The sequence below is a fragment of the Acomys minous genome (genome assembly GCF_964271855.1).
Source record: "Acomys minous genome assembly, chromosome: 8".
Taxonomy (NCBI): Eukaryota; Metazoa; Chordata; class Mammalia; order Rodentia; family Muridae; genus Acomys; species Acomys minous.
This window is the reverse complement of record NC_140489.1, coordinates 84415983-84436537: the sequence shown is the minus strand read 5'-3', so window position 1 is coordinate 84436537 and position 20555 is coordinate 84415983. Positions and strand designations below refer to the sequence as shown.

The window sequence follows — 20555 nt, the reverse complement described above, 5'->3', positions numbered from 1 at the left end:
TTGATTTCAAACCCTGTATTGATCTTTGGAGATTTCTTGGAGTGCTAACCTTTGAAATCAGCACATCTGCCTGGGATGAAAGTAAATTAGAGAACTGAAGATCATACTCCATGAGCAGAAAGAGATTGAATTCCAACTAGAAACAGGTATGTTGCCGCGTGACTGCCTCTGCTTCAAGGCCATCTGTGACTTTCTGGGCACCTTGCTTACACTTCAATTCATCAACAACACACTGTTGAACATGCCCCAGGGACTCAATTTGAAACACATCAAGCTGCAAATGGCCAAGCAGAGGGCAGGGGTTCAAAGAACTCCAGAAATCCCAGATCTCAAACCTCCCAACCTGCAAAGAATCACTGCCCAGGTCAGTGTGTCTGAGCACTTGTAAGGAGTCTCTCCAAACTACTCAGCATCTGATGTCAGGTTTGTATTTCCATCTTTAAAAGGAATCATAGGACAAAGTAGAAAATGCTGTAAGTGTTGCCTTTGCCATAGTGGGATAAGAATTTAAACAGTGTGAAGAAAAAGAAAAGAAAAGAAGTCATTCTCCAAACTCTTTTTAGAACATTCCACTCCAATAACCCAGCAGGGTGTCATAGCTCTCAAGATCACACCTCCAATTGTCTATTAATACACCTATTGATTTGAATACTTGAAGCCATAGGTTTCTCTCATTTTAACACATTCCTATTTCCAAAATCTCTTTAAAGCATAGCCCCCATGCACTCTCATGAATTTAACCTTAGCATGTAAAGATACAAAGACCTTCATGTGAGCTGTATTGTTCTGGACAAGATATAATAACAAAAGAATATACTCCAGAAAAAAAGACTCCCCAGAACAGTCATTCTTAATAGGCGGATAATTGAGATACACACATTCTTATAGTGTGACTCGTTTTGTTGCTAAAGTGAATGTAATCATGGTAATTTGGGTCATGGTTGGATTGGTTATAAATGATGCAATACAAATCACCCCTTGACCAAAGATAATGCTGAATGCAGTTGGTTCAGCATGAAGGCTGTATAATCAAGTGTTTGTGTTTACTAGTAGCTTGTCATGGTAATGAGCTTCTTCTGCCTCATTTTCCACTTCTGTAGGATAAAAACAGCTCCAAGGTAGTGTGTCTGAACTGTGGTGTGGGTAGGAGGTTTAAAGGCTCAGGGTGAGCATACACGTCTGATGTCAGAGGAGCCAGCCTCCCACTCTGCCATCCCTACACAGCCGGCACAACTGCAGTCACTCGTAACTAGAGCTTACCTGCATGTAAGTCTGTGTGCCACATGTAAACAGTGTCCAAGGAAGTCAGAAGAGGGTGTTGGATAACCTGGAACTGAAGCTACAGATGACTGTGGGCTGCCATGTTGGTTCTGAGAACCAAATCCAGGTCTTTCCACTTCCTTTTATTTGTTAAAATATTAGTCTTTTGAAAAAGACTAATTGTTTTATTTCTGCATATGAGTATGTACCTGCACATCTACATGTGTATCATGTGTGTGCCTGGTGCCTGAGGTCACCTTTGGGTGAATGTCTACCACATGCCAATGTCCTGTGTATCCTGGGTTCTTGTACTCTCCTAAGAGTAGGTAAGGATTGCTGGGGGCATAGAAGGGCCCAGAAAGATCAGGAATTGCACAAGGAGACTATCATGGCCAGTGGATCTTGACCTGTCGGGAGTGGAGGGGGGCTGCACAACCTGATGCAACTGAAGACAATGCATGCGGAGAACCTAGACCCCTGTTTATATGTAGCAGATGGCAGTTCACTTTCCATGTGAGAGAGGAGGATCAGGGACTGCTGTGGACATGAACTCTGGTGCCCATGATTTGATTACTTCCCCTTGGCAGGGCGGCCTTGCAGGCCCACATTGAAAAGAGACGCAGGCTATCCTCATGAGAATTGACAGGCTGTGGTCAGATGGTAGGGGAGGAGCCCCTCATCAGAGGACCAGGGGAGGAGAATAAAGTGGAAGAGGGAAGAAGGGTGGGTACAGGAGGATACAAGTGAGGGGTTAACAATCAGATGTAATATGAATAAAGGCTGTTAAAATTTAAGAAAAAAATTCAGTAAAACAAAAGCAAAAGAAGAGGAGGAGGAAGAAGGAGGAGGAGGAGAATAAAAAGAAGAAGAAGAAGAAGAAGAAGAAGAAGAAGAAGAAGAAGAAGAAGAACTCTCCCTTCTCTCCCTTACTTACAGGAAGACCAGGTTAAGGTGAGTTTACACATCAAAACAGAGGATGAGGAAACACACCCAAGGCTACAATTGGGAAGCACTCCACCAGCATTTGAGGCCCCCTTGCAACATAACACTCAGCTAAATACTACTGAAAATATCACATATTAATTCTAGAATAGAGAAAAATGAAGAAAAGTTAGACTTCAGTTCAACAGGACCCACACTTTATCTATTCCCACACTGACATTTGAGAATGTGACTTTATGAATAATATAGCACATGGACCTCTGTGCACATACAAAAGCTCATCCTGAACCCTGGAGCCACAGAAGGAAATTCCTCATATTACACCCATCCCCCTATGAGCTTAACATTCACAGCTAGGGAAGACAAGCACTTCTAAGGTGCTTAATCGGAAGTTCAGATTAGACAGTCAGAGGAAGTTGCCTGTGTGGGAATATGGCCACACAAATAGTCAGGCTTCTAGAGTGTTCTCATGGTATCATACTCAGTGTTGACTTCCAGAGAGTATGCATGATGTCATATTCAGGATGTGCACCTACACTCTGGGTTGAGTAAATATATATTTTAGACTAGAGTTTGCTGGCTTGTCACCGTGGCTATGGTGATGAGATGAGAGAACCACCCACAGTCATTGACAAACGTGCAAATACAAGAGAGACCCGTCTGCCTCCACTTCCTGTCCATATGAGTCACAGCAGTCCCTGGGCTTCAGTGCCCCCCTATCCTGGAGCTAGAATTAGAGGGGTGCAGGTGTAGCCACCTCCTCCACTACGCCTGCTCACCTACCTCAGCTCTACCATGGCTATGGTTCTATTTGGAGACAACTGAGTCAACCAACACTGAGTAATGACACTGACCCAGCATCTCTGCATCTTCTTCACTTCCCATCTGACAAAGAAAAAAAAACATTTCTTAAGAATGCCATGATGATTCTGGGCTGTGGTGCAGTGCACCGTCTCATGGTGTGTGTGCATGTTCAAGAGAGAACTTGTTGGAATACAGCAGCTGACCCTGGAGAGAGTCTATATTTCCTGCATGCTCAATGGTAGGATGGTCCTCAGACTGCCTCAAGATTGAGTACCCAGGTTGATGACAAGTAAAGCAGGAGCAGAGGCCAAACCTGAGAATAGCAATTAGCAAGTGAGTATGGCACCCTGTGTGTCTGACCTTGGCTTGGCTAGTGTACCCATGATTTTATGTTGGAAAATTCTCAGGGAAAGAGGTGAAGTTTGAGATAAGAGAATTCTTGTCATTGTTACTGCAAAATGAAAAAAAACCTCAACATAAAAAAAAAAAAGGATGGGGGAGATTTGACAACAAGCAGACAAACATAGGGCCTATGTGCTTTCCTGGATCACCCAAAGTAGCTTATCAGGAGACTAGACTGACATGAAAACATACTCAAACAATATTAGAAAAAAGTGGACTATTAAATCTTGTGTTGGTATCAACTTCACATGGCCCACTGTATCAGGGTATCCAAGAAGTCTGACGTTTAAAATGTGAGGGGACATCCGCTTAGACCAGCACCATTTGTTGAAGAGGCTATCATTTTTCCATTGAATAAATTCAGTTTCTTTGTCAAAAATCAAGTGTCCATAGGTATGTTGATTTATTTCTGGGTCTTCAATTCAATTCCATTGACCAACTATCCTATTGCTGTGCCAGTACCATGCTATTTTAATTACTGTTGCTCTATAGTACAGCTTGAAATCAGGTATGGAGGTACTTCTGGAGGATCTTTTCTTGTACAGGATTGTTTTAGCTATTCTGGGATTTTTGTTTTTCCAAATGAAGTTGAGAATTGATCTTTCAATGTCTTTAAATTTTTGTGTAGGTATTTTGATGCAAATTATAGAATACTACTCGGCTATTAAAAACAACGGAAATCCCGAAATTTGCAGGCAAATGGATTGAACTAGAAATGGTCATACTGGGTGAGTTAACCCAGACCCAGAAAGCAACACATGGTATATACTCACTTATAATTGGACACTAGCCCAACAGGAATGTACCCTGAAAGTTTTCACTTAGCAGGAGATTGGGATAGGTGCTGGGATTTCCTATTGGAACTCCAGGTGAAAGAAGTAATGAGAATGGGGAAATAGAAGGATCCAGAGGATCCTAGAAACCTACAAGAAGACCATCAAGGCTAGCGGATCTCAACCCTGGGGGCAGAGGGGGCAGCACAAACTACTGTACCAACCAAGGACAACACATGCAGTAAACCTAGAACCCCTATCCAGATCTAGTCAATGGACAGCACTTTCTCCACAGTTGTGTGGAGAGTAGGAACGGACTCTGACATGAACATGGCATGATGTGAACCCCCCTATTTGACCACTTCCCCTTGGTGGGGAGGCCTGGTGGCACTCAGAGGAAGGATAAGCAGGCTACCAGCATGAGACCTGATAGGCTGTGATCATATGGTGGGGAAAGAAGTCCCCTTCTGTCACAGACCTAGCTGAGGGAAATAGGGTGAAAGAGGGAGGGAGGGGGAATGGGAAGATACAAGTGAGGGGATAACAATTGAGATATAAGCTGAATAAATTACTTAAATAAGAATAAAAAATAAATAAAATGTCAAGGGAGCAGGGAGCAAATGTGGCGGTGAGAGACGAGTTACACTTGTATGCTTTTGCACTGGAGATTTCCTGTCCCACCCAGTCTCCTCTACCAGTTCCCATGAAGATCTCAGACTTGTTTCTCCAGAGCCACACCTTGCTAGGGAGTCACAGTTGTTATGATAAAGGACTTGGTGGTTTGAAGCTATCTTTACAGGAACCTTTCATGATGCTATTGTTCCCAACACCCAAATAAATCTTGTGAGGAGGTTTCTTAGGGTCAGAGCTACATGTAAAAAGCTCTGTGAGGAGCCACTGCTCTTCTCAAAGCAAAAGTGTTCCTAATCAGTCTCCTATAGCTTCCATCAAATTTTATCCCTTCTGACAGTGAAGGGATGGAAATCGGGTGTCCCGTAGCATAGCAGCATGGGCACAGGTCTCAAATTCCAGAAGACATTTCACCATGTAAAAAGAGAATCTTAAAGGGTAAGGTTTTATCATTTCATTGAAAGAAAAAAAGTATTCTGTGGTACAGTTGATCCTGACCTCAGTGTCACTCTGGTGTCCAAGGCACAGATGTCAAACTGCACTGTACATGAAAATAACAAGGACAGGTAAGAAAAATGCAAGTGTCCTGCATGGATGACAGTCTGGAATTTCTGACTCCTTAACATGTCCCACAAGCAAATCTTACATGGAGCCTCTACAGGTCCCAGTGTAGCTATCCCAGGTTGTGTCCATACCGAAAAACAAAGAGGAGTCTCTTCTTCCTTGAGAGATGGTCTCAAAACTGATATGCTAACTGTCAAAATAGACACCAGGTTTAAGATAAGCCTCATATAACACACCACTGTACTGTTTCCTTGTAAGGGAAGGAAGTTTCAGAGCATGTTGGCAGAGTCAGCTTTTAAAAGGACATGGCCAATAGCTCAGCCTTGCAGTGTTTGTATGCCTCCAGTCCTGTGTGCAGCAAGTGGGAAAGACATGCAGCTCACTGCCTGAGCGGCAGCTATTGAACACAACCCTCTGTGCTTCACTGTCTCCAGATTCAATCTGGTAGCTTGGTTTTCTGGTTGGTTGGTTGGTTGGTTTGGTGTTTTGGCTTTGTTTGTTTGTTTATTTGTTCTTTACACTATTCTCTGTTCACTTATAGATAAACTCCTGGGAACAACATGGTATTTTTGAAAATCATTCTGCTTTGAAACCAGAAAATTCTCAATAAATGTGCCCATGCCACTTATTACCTGACCTATTATAAGCAGATAAATTCACTTGTGAACCGCTCTCCTTGGGGTTGAGTCACTCCATCATATGCTGACTTTCCATGGTTCAGAATAAAACAGCTAAATTCCACTTCTGACGAAGCTGCCCTCTGCCTTGAAGGTCTGTTTTAAATATTACATGTCAAGCCTTTCTGAGGGATGAACCTTGGTGGTGAGGTGCTCTAGATTCTATTTCTATAGGACAGTTAATAGATATGGGAGATAGATAGATAGATGATAGATAGATAGATAGATAGATAGATAGATAAGATTAGATTAGATACCAGATCAGATGGATGGATGGATGGATGGATGGATGGATGGATGGATGGATGGACAGACAAATTGATGGATGGATAGATGGATGGATGGACAGACAGATGATAGAGAGTATCTTCTGATTTCTACATGTTCACAGTGATGTTCATGCTTGTGAGTATAACCCCCCTCACATACTCACAGACATATACACAATAGATAAAATGTACAGCAACATTTACATTAACAATGACTATTAAAACAGCGCCTTGTTATCTACGTTGTTCACCTGTTTGGAATCTAAAGGTGGGAACCTTGTGACTTTGTTGCTTCTCTGCTCTCCCCAGTTCTTCATGTAGCCATTCCCCACCAGCAGCCAATGTAGGTAGGGCTGGAATTTACCATGGAAACAGACACAAATGGAAAGGAAAATACATTCTTCTGGAGAGATGAATACCATTGCACAATTCTTCTGTGGCCACATGAAGTACAGCACAGTCACCTCTGAGTCCTCTTACATTCACAGCAATCAAGGAGGCATCAACTGTCAATCACAGACACCAACCTACAATGGTTGTGGTGCTGTCCGCCTTGCATGATCTCTGGGTCACTATCTCCTTCCCGATCTCTTCCCTCCCTCTCCCTCCCTCTTTTCTCTCTCCTCTCTCATCCCCACCCCATCACTCTGCCTTGTGCTGGACAAACCTACAGCATTTCACTCAATGTCCTAATCTCTTACTAGGTTCCCACTTTCCTCCTGTACCTTGTGGGTTTGGATTCATGATTTAAGACTCAGGTCAGCCATCATTTCTCCACGGTTTTTGTTTTCTGTTTTTCTGTTTTTCACAACTCTAGGTTCACTCGAAGTTCACAAATCTTTACTACAATTTCAGTGAGCCTTACCCTAAAATTCTTGTTTAAAATTGTGCCTTCCACAGCTCCTGTTCTGCCCCACTCTGCCTCTCATGTTGATTTATCACACAGCATTTATCTTCCTGCCATGTGAAATTTAATTTTTTATATTTTATATTTCTATGTGTGAAAACGTGCCCATGAATTCCTAAAGGGGCATCATCAGACCCCTTACAGTGGGAGACACAGGCACGTGTGAGGATGTGTGAGCCACCAGGTGCTGGCGTTGTATCAGAAAACAAGTCCTCTGACACAGCAATGAGCACTTGCAGCCTAAGCCACCGCTTTATCTCTACAGTTCTTAACACTTGATTTTAAATAAAAAAACAAAAAAAATCTGTGTCTAAGTGACTTATGTGTCAGGAATCCCTATCCAGTCTGAGTCATTTATGTGGCTCCCATGCCTGGGACATAGTAGATATTCAGCAAATAGTAAAATGAATGACTTGCATCTGAGGCAGGTCTCAAAGCATGAAAAAAATTCAAGCTTGTGGCATGACCAGGTATGTAGATTCCCTGGGCCTATTTCATAAGATAGTTAAGACTCATGGAAACGACATGTGATATATCTGTATAAGAAGACTTAAGGGAGTGAGTAGCTTTAGTCTAGCATCTTGCATGCATGTGGCTGTGCCTTTCTCCAACACAAGTGCAGAAAGACCCTGCAAGGACCACATAGCACTGACTCCATGGCAGCCTATTGGGCAATCAGCATGCTGCCTCTTCCTTTACACCAGCCAGGGTCATTCCTAGCTCTGTAGAGGACTTTGGGAAGAACTGGACCTGGATATCCAGAACCATCTTGGAGGGGAATGTAAATCCTGGCAGCCAACTATCATGTGATCTGCTGCTGCCTCATATACAAAGGCCACAGGCCTGTGGATGTGCCTTGAGATTTCACTCATGAATTTACACATGAAGATGCTTATAGATCTGGCTTTAGACTATTAACCATGGAACATCTCAACATTAACAGCACATACTGAATTATTTAAATGCCAACCTGTGGGAGTCAAGGCTTTAAGACCTTTTCTGGGCTACCTTCTTCACTAAGGCAGAATGCCAGATGCAGGAGGTGCATGTCAGGGGAGGAGTGTGCTGTGAGCATCTGGGCACAGCCTCCCAGGCTGTTTTGACAGCAGATAATGAAACAGAGTTTTGCCAATGACTCACTCCTACTTGTGGTGCCTCTGCAGAGTTTTCCTGTTCTGCTCACATTCATTCAAGACAAAATTTAAATGCATGCTTTTAGGTTGTCTCCTACCTAATGATAGCATGGCATTGTGTTTGTTTAATGACTACAACAGGCTCCCAAGCCCAGTGAGGGTGATATTTCCTCATACAAACACCTGGGAGACTTGATAATCCCCCTGCCTCTTCTGGCAGAGTAGAAGGATTGGCAAGAGGAATGTTCTTGGGTTTCCTGTGTGCCTCGCTTTCTAAGTTACTATCTTATAAACAAGAATTGTTCTGAAGATCATGAAGAATTTGGCAAATCTTTGTGATAACCTGTGGTGCACAGCTGAGTAAATGACTCACAGTGGGGTGTGTGATGCAGCTTCCACAGTGTCCTGAGACAACATGGAGCCATTTCATTACCCTCTTCTTCATTAGAACAGTAGAAACCACTGGAAATTGAGCTTGGGTTTGTTTTTGTTTCCCACATCTGCCAGAAGCAGCCACAGCAGCTCCTGAGGCTGATGTCAAACTCAGCATTTGAAGTAGATGTCATTGGAAGAAGATGGCCAGCCATGAATCTTATACATAGAGTCAAGGAGGGGAAAAGTGACTGGAATTTATTAGTTAACTCTGTCACAAGTGCCTCACTACACTGTCAGCTGGTCTTTCCTGTTGCTGAGAGCACAATCCTGTAGAAACAACACAGTACTTGGTCTGCAGCATCCATTATTTGTCTATGTTCAAGAAACCAAATGAACTATGTCACCAATGATCCTGACACGATTTATTAAAACCCAAGATAAATTTTCTAGCTGTGCCCATTGCTACCAAGTGGCAATGGGTAAAACTAAGAAATACATTTAATTGTACACATGCTGGTAGACTGTACATCACTGTGGTAGTTTGAATGAAAAGGGCTCCTAGGGAGTGGCTATTAACAGGCGCGGCCTCATTGAAGGAAGTATGTTACTGGGGGTAGGCTTGGAGGTTTCCGAAGTTCAACTCAGGTCCAGTGTCACTCTCTCTTCCTGCTGATGCTGACTGCCTATCCTGATGTGGACTCTCAGCTCCCTCTCCAAGATCCTGTCTGACTGTGTACCACCATGATGATAATGGACCAAACCTCCTGAACTATAAGCCATCCTCATCTAAATGTTTTCCTTTATCGAGTTCCATGGTCATGGTTTCTCATCACAGCAATGAAACCCTAAGTAAGCCAATCATGATATAGAAAAGATTAATAGATGGCTAAAAAATATATACTTGATGAGTGATGATAGATAAATAGATGATAGATAGATAAATAGATAGATAGATAGATAGATAGATAGATAGATAGATGATGGGTAGATAATAGATGATGGATAGCTTACAGGTGGATTATAAATAGATCTATAAATGGCAACTATTGATCAATTAGTTTATGAGTACTAGATAAATAAGTGATAATACAGGATTGATAGATAATAGATATATTATAGGAAGATGATAACAGGTGACTAATAGGTTTGTAATTGGTAACATGATAGGTAGAGTACAGGTGATAACTAATAGGTACATAACATAATAGATGATGGATAAGCAATAGATTTTAGGCACATATAAGATAAAAGGTAATATATGACCACAAGTAATGTAATTTGTGGTTGAAAAGAGAAAGCATAAATAATTAATAGATAGACAGCCATGAGTTAGTTCCTCTTCGCCTCTTCTCCCTGCTGCTCAGCTCCCTGGCTTCCCCGTCCCACCTGACCCTTCACTAGGAGCTGTTCGCTGATGCTGAGAGTCATCACTCATCATCCAGTGCTTGCACCAGTTTGCTTATTCCTTGTTATAAAAGGCAAAGCTTCACAACTGCTGGCCAATATTGTGAACAAATACTCACTAATTAGCGTACAATATTTGTAGACTTTTTGTCTTGTCAGTCAAAATACTTTTCCAAAATTATCCAGATAAGCTGTTTTCCTCACTAATCTTTGTAGCATAATTAATTATATCATGTATCTCCAATAGAGTTTAAATGTAAATATTATTGTTTACATCTGATGGTGTATCTCAACATTTTTTTGTCTTGGTTTCTAGGGTTACTGTGAACAAGCATGACAAGATGAGTGACTTTCTACAGCCACAAGGTCCCCTTACATTCCCAAAGCTGATAGTCTAAGGTCAAGGTGATATGTAGCAACTGTCCCATAGGGTGCAGAGACACACCTGGTCCAGGTGGCCGTCCTTGGGATTGGTTAGCAATCCTGAGTGCAGCCAGGCTTAGAGAAGCCTCATCCAGAGTCCTCTTTCACCTTCAAATATTCTTCCTCTGTGGGTCAATGACAAATAAATAAATAAATAAATAAATAAATAAATAAATAAATAAATAAATAAAAATAACAGCAGTCTCGTATATCAAGGCATACCTTAAGGGGGCATGAAAATCTTCTGAACTAATAATACACCTCCTGTGTGATGTAAAGCCACATTCTGAAGTGTAAGGTGAACACAAAAGATTCGATTTGGCTTCTTCTTCCTCTGGAAAACACCAAATGGCGGATGACACAGGTGCAACAGGAGGGCCCAGAGGACCCAGGAGCCCAGGATCAGGAGGGCGCTTCAGCTTCTGCGGAGGATTAGGCAGCCTTCTTAGGGGCCATGGTCATGGCCAAGGCCGTGGGCATGGTCGAGGTCCCGAGGTCGCAGGGCTAGTGGAGGTAAAGTCGAAGACAAGGAATAGATCACTGTCACCAAGCTGGGCCGCCTGGTTAAGGACATGAAATCAAGTCCTTGGAAGAGATTTATCTGTTCTCCCTGCCCATTAAGGAATCCGAGATTATTGATTTTTTTTTCTGGGCACATCCCTAAAGGATGAGGATCTCAAAAGCATGCCAGTGCAGAAACACACACGGGCTGGCCAGCGGACCAGGTTCAAGGCTTTTGTCGCTATTGGGGACTACAGTGGTCACGTTGGTCTTGGTGTTAAGTGCTCCAAGGAGGTAGCCACTGCTATCCGAGGGGCCATCATCTTGGCCAAGCTTTCCATCATCCCTGTGCAAAGAGGTTACTGGGGGAACAAGATTGGCAAGCCACACACTGTTCCATGCAAGGTGACAGGCCTCTGTGGCTCTGTTTTGGTGTGTCTCATCCCTGTCCCCAGAGGCATTGGCATTGTCTCTGCTCCTGTGCCCAAGAAGCTACTGATGATGGCTGGTATTGATGACTGATACACATCAGCCAGGAGCTGTACTGCCACCCTGGGCAATTCTGCCAAGGCCACTTTTGATGCCATTTCCAAGACCTACAGCTACCTGACACCTAATCTCTGGAAAGAAACTGTGTTCACCAAGTCTCCTTATCAGGAATTCACTTATCATCTTGTGAAAACCCACACCAGAGTGTCTGTTCAGAGGACCCAGGCTCCAGCTGTGGCTACCACATAAGGGTTTTTACGAGAAAAATAAAGTGAATTAATTCTGTTTAAAAAAAAAAAAGACTCAGTTTGGACACAGGGCAATATCCACAATGGCTATTATTACATACATTACAAATCAGTCATATATGCATATATATGTGTGTGTGACTGATATACAATTTATTATGAATATAAAGTAATTTTCTAGTCATACATTTCAAAAGAGGTGAGTTAGTCAGTATCATACTACTATAATGAAATCCACAAGGCAATAACTCTTTATTAAAAGGGTGTGAATAGCCCATGGTTTGGGGAAACTGAAAATCCAAGTTCAATTGATCCCTTTGGCCTGTCTCTGGTAAAGACCTCATGATGGATGTTAGCACAGAGCATCAGCGGTTTGTGGAGGCAGAAGAGAAAGGACTGCAGACAGCTTGCTCTTTTTGCAACAGTCTCTCACACATATAGCTCAGGAGATGGACAGAATCCCTTAACCCTTTCCACATGGAGCACCTCAGGTGATCTAACCCTGCATCTTAAAGCCCCCATCACAGGAACCTTTCAGGGTAAAGGAAAGCATGACCAAACCAAACCAGAGTGCTCATCTAATTAGCAGCACAGTGCTGAGGCAGGTCTGTGGTTTTGCTGTGTGATCTCAGAGTCTCGCCTCCGCTTTCTGTACATTGGAGGATTTCATGGAACGTAGCCTCTAGAAAATTTTGCACCTGGCAAATAGTAAGTGCCCAGTGGATGCTGTGGGTTTTTATCAAAAATTCTGTACACGGATCTTCCTTCTTTCTTAATTAATTATGCCATTCATCTCCCTTGGTTACATTTCAGAGGGCCAGGCAGCAATGAAACATTTAAAAGTTACAGTTAGCTTATTAATTGGTTTTGTTTAGTTGACATTCTGTGGGAGTCAAATTACTTGCCTTGGAAATGTGGGTTATTTTAACCAGCATGAAAGACATTAAGTCACCGCTTTATGTTAACTTTCAGCAAGTACAGAAATTCTAAAGTGATATTAATAAGAATTTTAAAGAATTATTTTTAATTATCTGGAAAAATAATCAGGCTTCCATGATAACAACATATGCGTTGTATCTAGGAACTTCATCCTTGATGACATAAGTTGATTTCCTCCTGATAAACATTGAACAAGTTTTACATTTTACAATAGGAAGTGGGTGCCTCCTCCAGTGAGTGTCATGTGAGGCGGGACTTTTATTTCAGTGCATCATCCCTTGCTTTCTTTCCCCAGTGACATTCGTCAGAAAGACATCAGCAGAAGATTGTCTCATAAGAGGGTCTGCATAGGTGCTGCTTATCTGGCGGGAGCCTGCCATCCCTTGACTCCTCAGTCTAAACAACTGTCTATATTCACACACCTGATCTTTTAAAGATGATGATTGGGGTTTCCCTCAATGGAAAATCATGTAGCTTCCATGTGATTTAAAGTCTTATGTCTCATATTGCAAGAGCCCTAGGATCGTCTACGTATATGGTACCATGTGTTGCTTGGTAGCTTGCATCAGCATCTTCAAATAAGCTATGAATAGCCTCTGCACTGTGCACGTGCCGAGAGCCTTGCCCACAGCTCTGAAGGCTGAGCACAGCAGCCAGGAGGGTAGGGAGGCTTATATGCACAGCTTCTGCTTTCTCTCCACACTGTTCAATTCCTCCGACCACGCTATTGGGCCCCAAAGTTATAACAGGCATCAAGGACAATGGCTTGTGTATAGCTGTTTCTTACCAGCTGAAGCATTTCCAACTGGAGTCACTGTTTGCCGGTGTTAATTAATGTTCCCTAATTGCTCACAGCTTCCTTTTCTTCTTCAAAGTATGATTATTATGAAATGAAACTATTGTTCTCAATTCTCCACCAAGTGTACAGTCCTGCCACAGAGACCTGATATTTGAGACATCCTTTTCTATCTCCTCCCCCTAGCACCCCCCGCCCAAAGCTCCTCCACTGCTGTATGGATCTCCACCACAAATGGTCTTATCTCTTACATATCCAGGAAAAAAAATGTCCATCACATGAATTCTTACCATAGCTCTCCGTCCTCAAAAATGAGAACTGTCAATAGGTACTTCATAATTGCTGTTCTCCACAGTGTTTCTATGAATAGTCTCTGTCCCAGCCAGCATCAGACACCAAGGATTAGATAGTGAGTTTCTTCCTCTTATCCTCACCAGCAATCAGAAGATGGCCCTAGGCTTTAGTACTGACACCCACTTTTTGACTGCCTTCCAGAGCATGATGAGAGGCCGTGCTCCAGTGTTATTAAAGTTGTGGCCAATGTGCTGGTTTAATCCAGATTATATTCTTAAAGTCATAATCAGCCTTGGGTCTCCAAAACATCTGAATTGTTCTTTGGAGCATTAGTGTGGACCAGTAAGCAATTATTTCTTACTTTAAACCTACACAGACTTTATAATGACCAATATCATTTACCACAAATTTGCAAAAGCAGTCAGTGGGGATGTAGGTACACCTACCTCTGTGATTCTGTTTTCCCCAGAAGGTCATATGTTCTGCATTTCCTTAATTAAGCAATGATAGGAGGTCATTAGGATCACTTTAGAGGGAAGAAGCCTTGGGCATGATCTGTAAAAACTAATTCCCTACTGCACAGCACTGACATGTCTCAAGTAGCACTTTAAAATACCCTATTCAGAAGAGCCTTGAATATCAGTGTGTAACATCTGCACACTCAGTTGTGTACACATACCTAGAGATGTCACCTTCATTTGTCACTCACTTTTTACTCTTCTCAGCATTGAGAGTGCACACACACACATGCATATTCACATGTACACATAGATTGCACACTCACATGCACACATACACATATATACATGAATACACACACCCACATACAGATGTACACACTCACACACATATACACTTAAGCATGCGTAAATATATACAAACACACACACATACACATACCACATGTACACCTATTAGCTTCTCCAAATGCTCCAGTATTGACAACTAATATTCAAGTTAGCTGCTGAAGTATCTGGTATAAAAATAACAGCAGTGGAACCCTCCTTTCTTTGGCTTCTTCGTCCTGGCTCAGTGACTGGAGCTGTACAGCTGAGAATCCTTCTTCCCCTCTCACCATCAGCCCCCAGAGCATGGTGTGTCAATAGCATGAGAACACTAATGTCTCCATGAATATGTACTGAAGCGCTGATTACCTTTCCTGGGAAGGAGGGGCTGTGTGTATATGGAAAGATTGATATTCCCTCCTGCCACCAAGGAGCTGAAATGTTGATGCACATTGGGAAGCTCAGAGCTCCAGGAGCCAACATCAGGGCTCTGAACTATATTCCATGGTTCATCTGCAAGTCCACTCCTACACTGACCATACATATTAAAGAATTCCCCCCGCAAGGACATTGGGGGTCACAGTCTTATAGAACAACCAAGTCAGCAAAGATCTATTCAAATACATCACTACTGAAGTCCACACAAGGCAATTATGTATTTTTTTAAAGACTATACAGTCTTGAAGATGCTACAAAATGAAGTCTGAGCTGTTGACGGCATGGTAGAGTAGCTTCCTCCTCATGTGTTCTGGAAGGGAGAACACTCTTGCCTCCTACCACCTACACCTAACCCCCCTGTTCAGGCACTGGGAATCAAAACACTTCTCTGAATTGACTAAGTCAAGTAGCTATTAGAGGTTTTATTGGCATCGTTATTGTTGGAAAGATGGAATTAAATGGAAATCTGGCTCAAATTTCATTTGCAGTTATATTTTTACTAAGACAGTTAATGACTGAAGGTCAATTTCATGCAGCATGCCATCATCTTAATAGCAGTGAAATTTCACACAAAGAGTATCAATTAAAGTAGGGAAAAACAAGATATTTTAATGATGAACAGAATATCAATTTGTGGCATGGTAGCCAGAAAAAAAATGAATTTAGTTATTATATAACAGTAGAACAGGTATTAAATTCATCCTTAGTGTTCTGGTGACTAATGTTGGTTCTAATAAGAAACATGAAAATGTCAAAAGAAAAATAACCTGCAGAGGTAAAAGCAAATATAAAGAGAAAATGTGTTTATAAATAACCATCTCTAAGGGTAAAGACATACTGGAGTTACATGTGCTAAATTCTATGAAAATAAAGAATACTACTGTGATTGTTTTAGGGGTAAAGAGTCCATTAATTTCCCAAAATTTCATTAAGCATATTTTAGCAAATAAGATCATCAAATGCCAAGTGTAGCATTGGCAATCGATAATGTTTGTTACTGAATCAAGAAACATATGATTACATTTTCAGAATCTGGGTTTATGTGTCATTGCGTGTGCATGCAATGTGTGTGTGAGTGGACAGAGGGCACAGAGGCCATGGAGTTGGTGTAGAGATCAGAGAACAACCTTGGGTGTTGATTCTCTCCTTCCACTTTAATGAGGTTCCTGGAGATCAAACTCAATCTCCAGGCTTACATGGTAAGCATCTTTACCTACAGATCCATCTTCCTGCCACATGACAGTTATAGAAAAAAACCTGTTCATTACAGGAATGTGGATTTATACTATATATCTTCTTTTTTTCACTATAATGGATATTTTTCTTAACTAAGTCATGTTGCATCCAGTGGGAAGAAAATCCACACTAAATACCCCCATGTATAGTGGTCCCCATGTCTGTTTATGAATGTCTTCCAGAATGATTCTCAAGGCCATTTGTGACCATTAAAAATTCCTACATAGAAACAGAGTTATTTCACTAAAAACTAAGTAGTTAAAATTTCCATTTGTTCCACTTTCCTGTCAAGTGAAGACTTTCATGGGGCATGCCCCTTGGGCTAGTGTCCAGATATAAGTGAGTATATACCATCTAAGTCTTTGTGCTTCTGGGTTAACTCATTTATTATAATCTTTCTAGTCCAATCCATTCATCCACAAATTTCTGGAATTCCTTGTTTTTAATAGCTGAGTAGTATTCCATAGTGTAAATGTACGACAGTTTCTTTATCCATTCTTCTACTGGGGGACATTTAGGCTGTTTCCAGGTTCTGGCTATTATGAATAAGGCCGCTATGAACATGGTTGAGCATATGTCCCTGTTGCGTTGTAGAGGTTTTGTTTGTTTGTTTGTTTGTTTTGGTATATTTCAAGGAGTGGAATAGCTGGGTCTTGAGGAAGTCCTATTGCCATTTTTCTAAGAAAGCACCAGATAGATTTCCAAAGTGGTTGTACCAGTTTGCATTCCCACCAGCAATGAAGGGGTGTTCCTCTTTCTCCACATTCTCACCAGCCTGTGGTGTCATTTCAATTTTTGATCTTAACCATTCTGATGGGTGTAAGATGGAATCTCAGAGTCATTTTGATTTGCATTTCTCTTATGACTAAAGATGTTGAGCATTTCTTTAAGTGTTTTTCAGCCATTTGATATTCCTCTGTTGAGAATTCTCTGTTTTGGTCTGAGCCCCTAAATGAGTTATTTTAAGTTATGAGCTAGTCAGAGAAAAGCTTAGTTATATGGCTGAGGTATTCGCAAATACATTTTGAGTCTCATGAGTCATTATTCTGAGATCTTGGAGCCAGGAGGGAAAATATATGCCCTACTACAGTTGAGAGTGTAATTAATTTAATGATGCATTTACCTAACCCAAATGATACTGAAGACACTTGTAAAGATGGCAGCTTAAAAAGATAGTGAAATACAGAAAAGCTTAAATACATGAGTAAATAAGCATGCATTTAGTATCCCAATATGATTCATTGCATGATGCTGTTCACTGTAGCTCTATTCCTCATAGTCAGGACATTGAGTCAACTCAAGAGCCCATTCCATGCATATACCAATAAATTATCATGTTATTTAGCTACAACAAAGAATAAAGTCTTATCATTAGCAATCAGAGAGAATGGAGGACATTGTGTTAAGTTAAATAAGCCAGGCGTAGGCAGACAAGGACTACATGTCTTGACTTCTGTGTGAAAGTTTAACAACCTCTGAGAGGGCAGAGCTCATAGTTGGAAGTAGAGAAGGATGGAAATAGGAAGGTAGGATGAAGGGAGGCCAGAATTGATTGATGTGTGTTATGTGTGAATGTTGAAATATCAGATGGAGCCACACTGAGGAAAATGATTAATTCATGTTAATGAAAACATAAGAAAGGATAACATATGATTTTATTATGAATAAAAAATAGTTGGAATAAATCATTAAAATGTTGTTGAATTTTCTTATATAAATAAACAGTAATGATTGACTGGACAGAAACCTTTTAAGAATAAATGTTCGTGGATTGGTAGCATTAACATAGTAAAAATAGCTATCTTATCAAAAGCAATCTACAAATTTAGCACAATTCCCATCAAAATATTAGCAAAATTCTTTACAGACCTTTAAAGAACAACTCTCAGTTTCATATGGAAAAAATCAAAACATAAAAAGAAACAGAAAAAAACACAGAATAGTTAAAACAATCATGGTCAATAAAAGAAGTTCTGGAGGTATCATCCCTAATTTTAAGTTGTACTACAAAGTATATAGTTAAAAAAACCCACATGGTATTGGCATAGAAGCAGACAATTTGATTAATGGAATTGAATCAAAGACCCAGAAATAAACCCACGCACCTATGAACACTTGATTTTTCACCAAAACCAAAAACAATGGAAAAAAAGAAAGCATCTTCAATAGATAATGCTGGTCTAACCAGATATCTACATGTAGAAAAATGCAGTAGGTCTAGATTCATCACCCTGCACAAAACTCAAATCCAAGTACACCAAAGACCTCAACATAAAATGAGATACACTTAATCTAAGAGGAGAAAGTGGGAAAAAGCCTTGAAGCCATCGGTACAGGAGAGAACATTCTGAGTAGAACAACAACAGTTCAGGCTCTAAGGTCAACAATTAATAACTGGGACCTCATGAAACTGAAAAGCTTCTGTCAATAGAACAAAAATGGCAGCCTACAGATTGGGTATGAGAGGTGAGAGGGCTGGGAGAAAGAGAGGAGATCCAATGGGGAAGGCATGTCTGAGACAAGCTGGACACCTGCAACAGAGTATGCTCCTGGAGGGGTATGGGGGTACTCTAGCTGAGACTCCTAGAACTGGGATACATGGAGATGTAAGTGGCTACCTCTCACCCTGGCAGGACTTTGGGTGGAGGGAGGGAGACACCTAACTATACTCAAAACCTTCAATTCAAAATTTACCCTGCCTACAAGATGTGCAGGGATAAATATGGAACTGAAATTGAGGGAATGGCTAACCAATGACTGGCCGAACTTGAGACCTACCCCATGGGAGAGAGCCATCTCCTTACACTATTAATGCTACTCTGCTATGCTTGTAGACATGAGCCTAGAATAACTTTCCTCTGGGCTGCTCCACCCAGACGTGGATTGAAATAGATGCTGAGCCCCACAACCAAACAGGTGGAGTTCAGGGAGTCTTGTAAAAGAGTTGGAGGAAAAATAAAGGTACCCAGAAGGGACAAGAACTTCCCAAGAATACCAGCAGAGTCAAATAACCAAGACTCCATGGGGGTTTAAAGAGACTGAAGCACCAACCAAAGAACACGTATGGACTGGACCTAGGCCCCCTACACATTATGTAGCTGATGGGTAGCTTGGTCTTCATGTGGGCCCTCTAGCTAGTGGAGTGGGGGCTGTCTCTGACATGCACTCTGTTGCCTGCTGGGCTTCCTTGTCTGGCCTCAGTGAAAGAGGATGCTCTATTCCTGATGTGACTTGATGTGCTGGTTGGTGTGGTCAGTCCCCTTCTCTGAGGAGAAGAGGGGGAAAAGGATGGGAGGGTGGGACCAGGAGGAGAGGAGGGAGGGGGCAGCGATCAGGATGTAAAATGAATAAATAAGTTTTAAAAAATTTTTTAAAGTAATTTGTAGTTCAACATATATCTATTTAGCAAGCACATGTTTGATTTCTGAGAGAAAATGAACATATCTTTCATAAAATCTAAACATGGTTCACAAATGTTCTGGTATATATGGTAAAATATATCTGTTTATTATAAAGCCTCTTAGATGAGAATTGTTCTTCAGCTCTTCCACAGCATGGACACGCACACACACACACACACACACACACACACACACACACCTTCATAAACATACACATAAATATGTATGTGCATCAATACCCATCACCTTGACCACAATATGAAACTAGTTAGCTCTCCTTCCTCTATATAAGTTGGCAAGCACTGAACTGCCTGCTACCTTTGGAGTCTAAGTCTTTCTGGAACATCACACTATGAACCTGTGTGATATATAGACTTCACTGTCTCTGACTTGGTTTAGACTAGTGTGTTTGAGGTTTTTTTCATGAATGTGAGTGAGTGTGTGTGGTGGGAGGGTGTACACAAGTGTGTGCATGTGTGTGTGTGTGAGTGTGCGTGTGCGTGTGCGTGTGCGTGTGTGTGTGTGTGTGTGTGTGTGTGTGATTCACTTCTTCTGATAAAGACTCGACTGTGTGAGTACACCACAGTTTATTGCTCTGCTCACCACATGGTGGACATTTGAGTTGTATTATTTACTTTCTGTAAATGAAACTTTAAATGCCACATATGCCTATTTCTATTCCCATATATTTTCAGGTTTTGGAGGTAAATATTCAAGGCTAACATTATTGAATAAAAATGGGTCTGGATTCATAAAATCCATCTTAAATGATTTTACATATTTCATTCCTATCAACTGTGAAATGTTCAGCCTCTTCACAAAGTACCCTGTCTTCCAGCTCAGCTGACAGCAGTTAACAGAGGTT

General features: G+C 41.4%; 1 pseudogene across 1 annotated transcript; it reads left to right on the top strand.

The window, feature by feature from the left end:
* Positions 1-10911: 10911 nt before the first annotated feature.
* On the top strand, positions 10912-11826 carry LOC311602803 (small ribosomal subunit protein uS5-like; annotated as a pseudogene). The gene has a single exon. The product of its transcript is annotated as a small ribosomal subunit protein uS5-like (transcript).
* The last annotated feature ends 8729 nt before the right edge of the window (positions 11827-20555 follow it).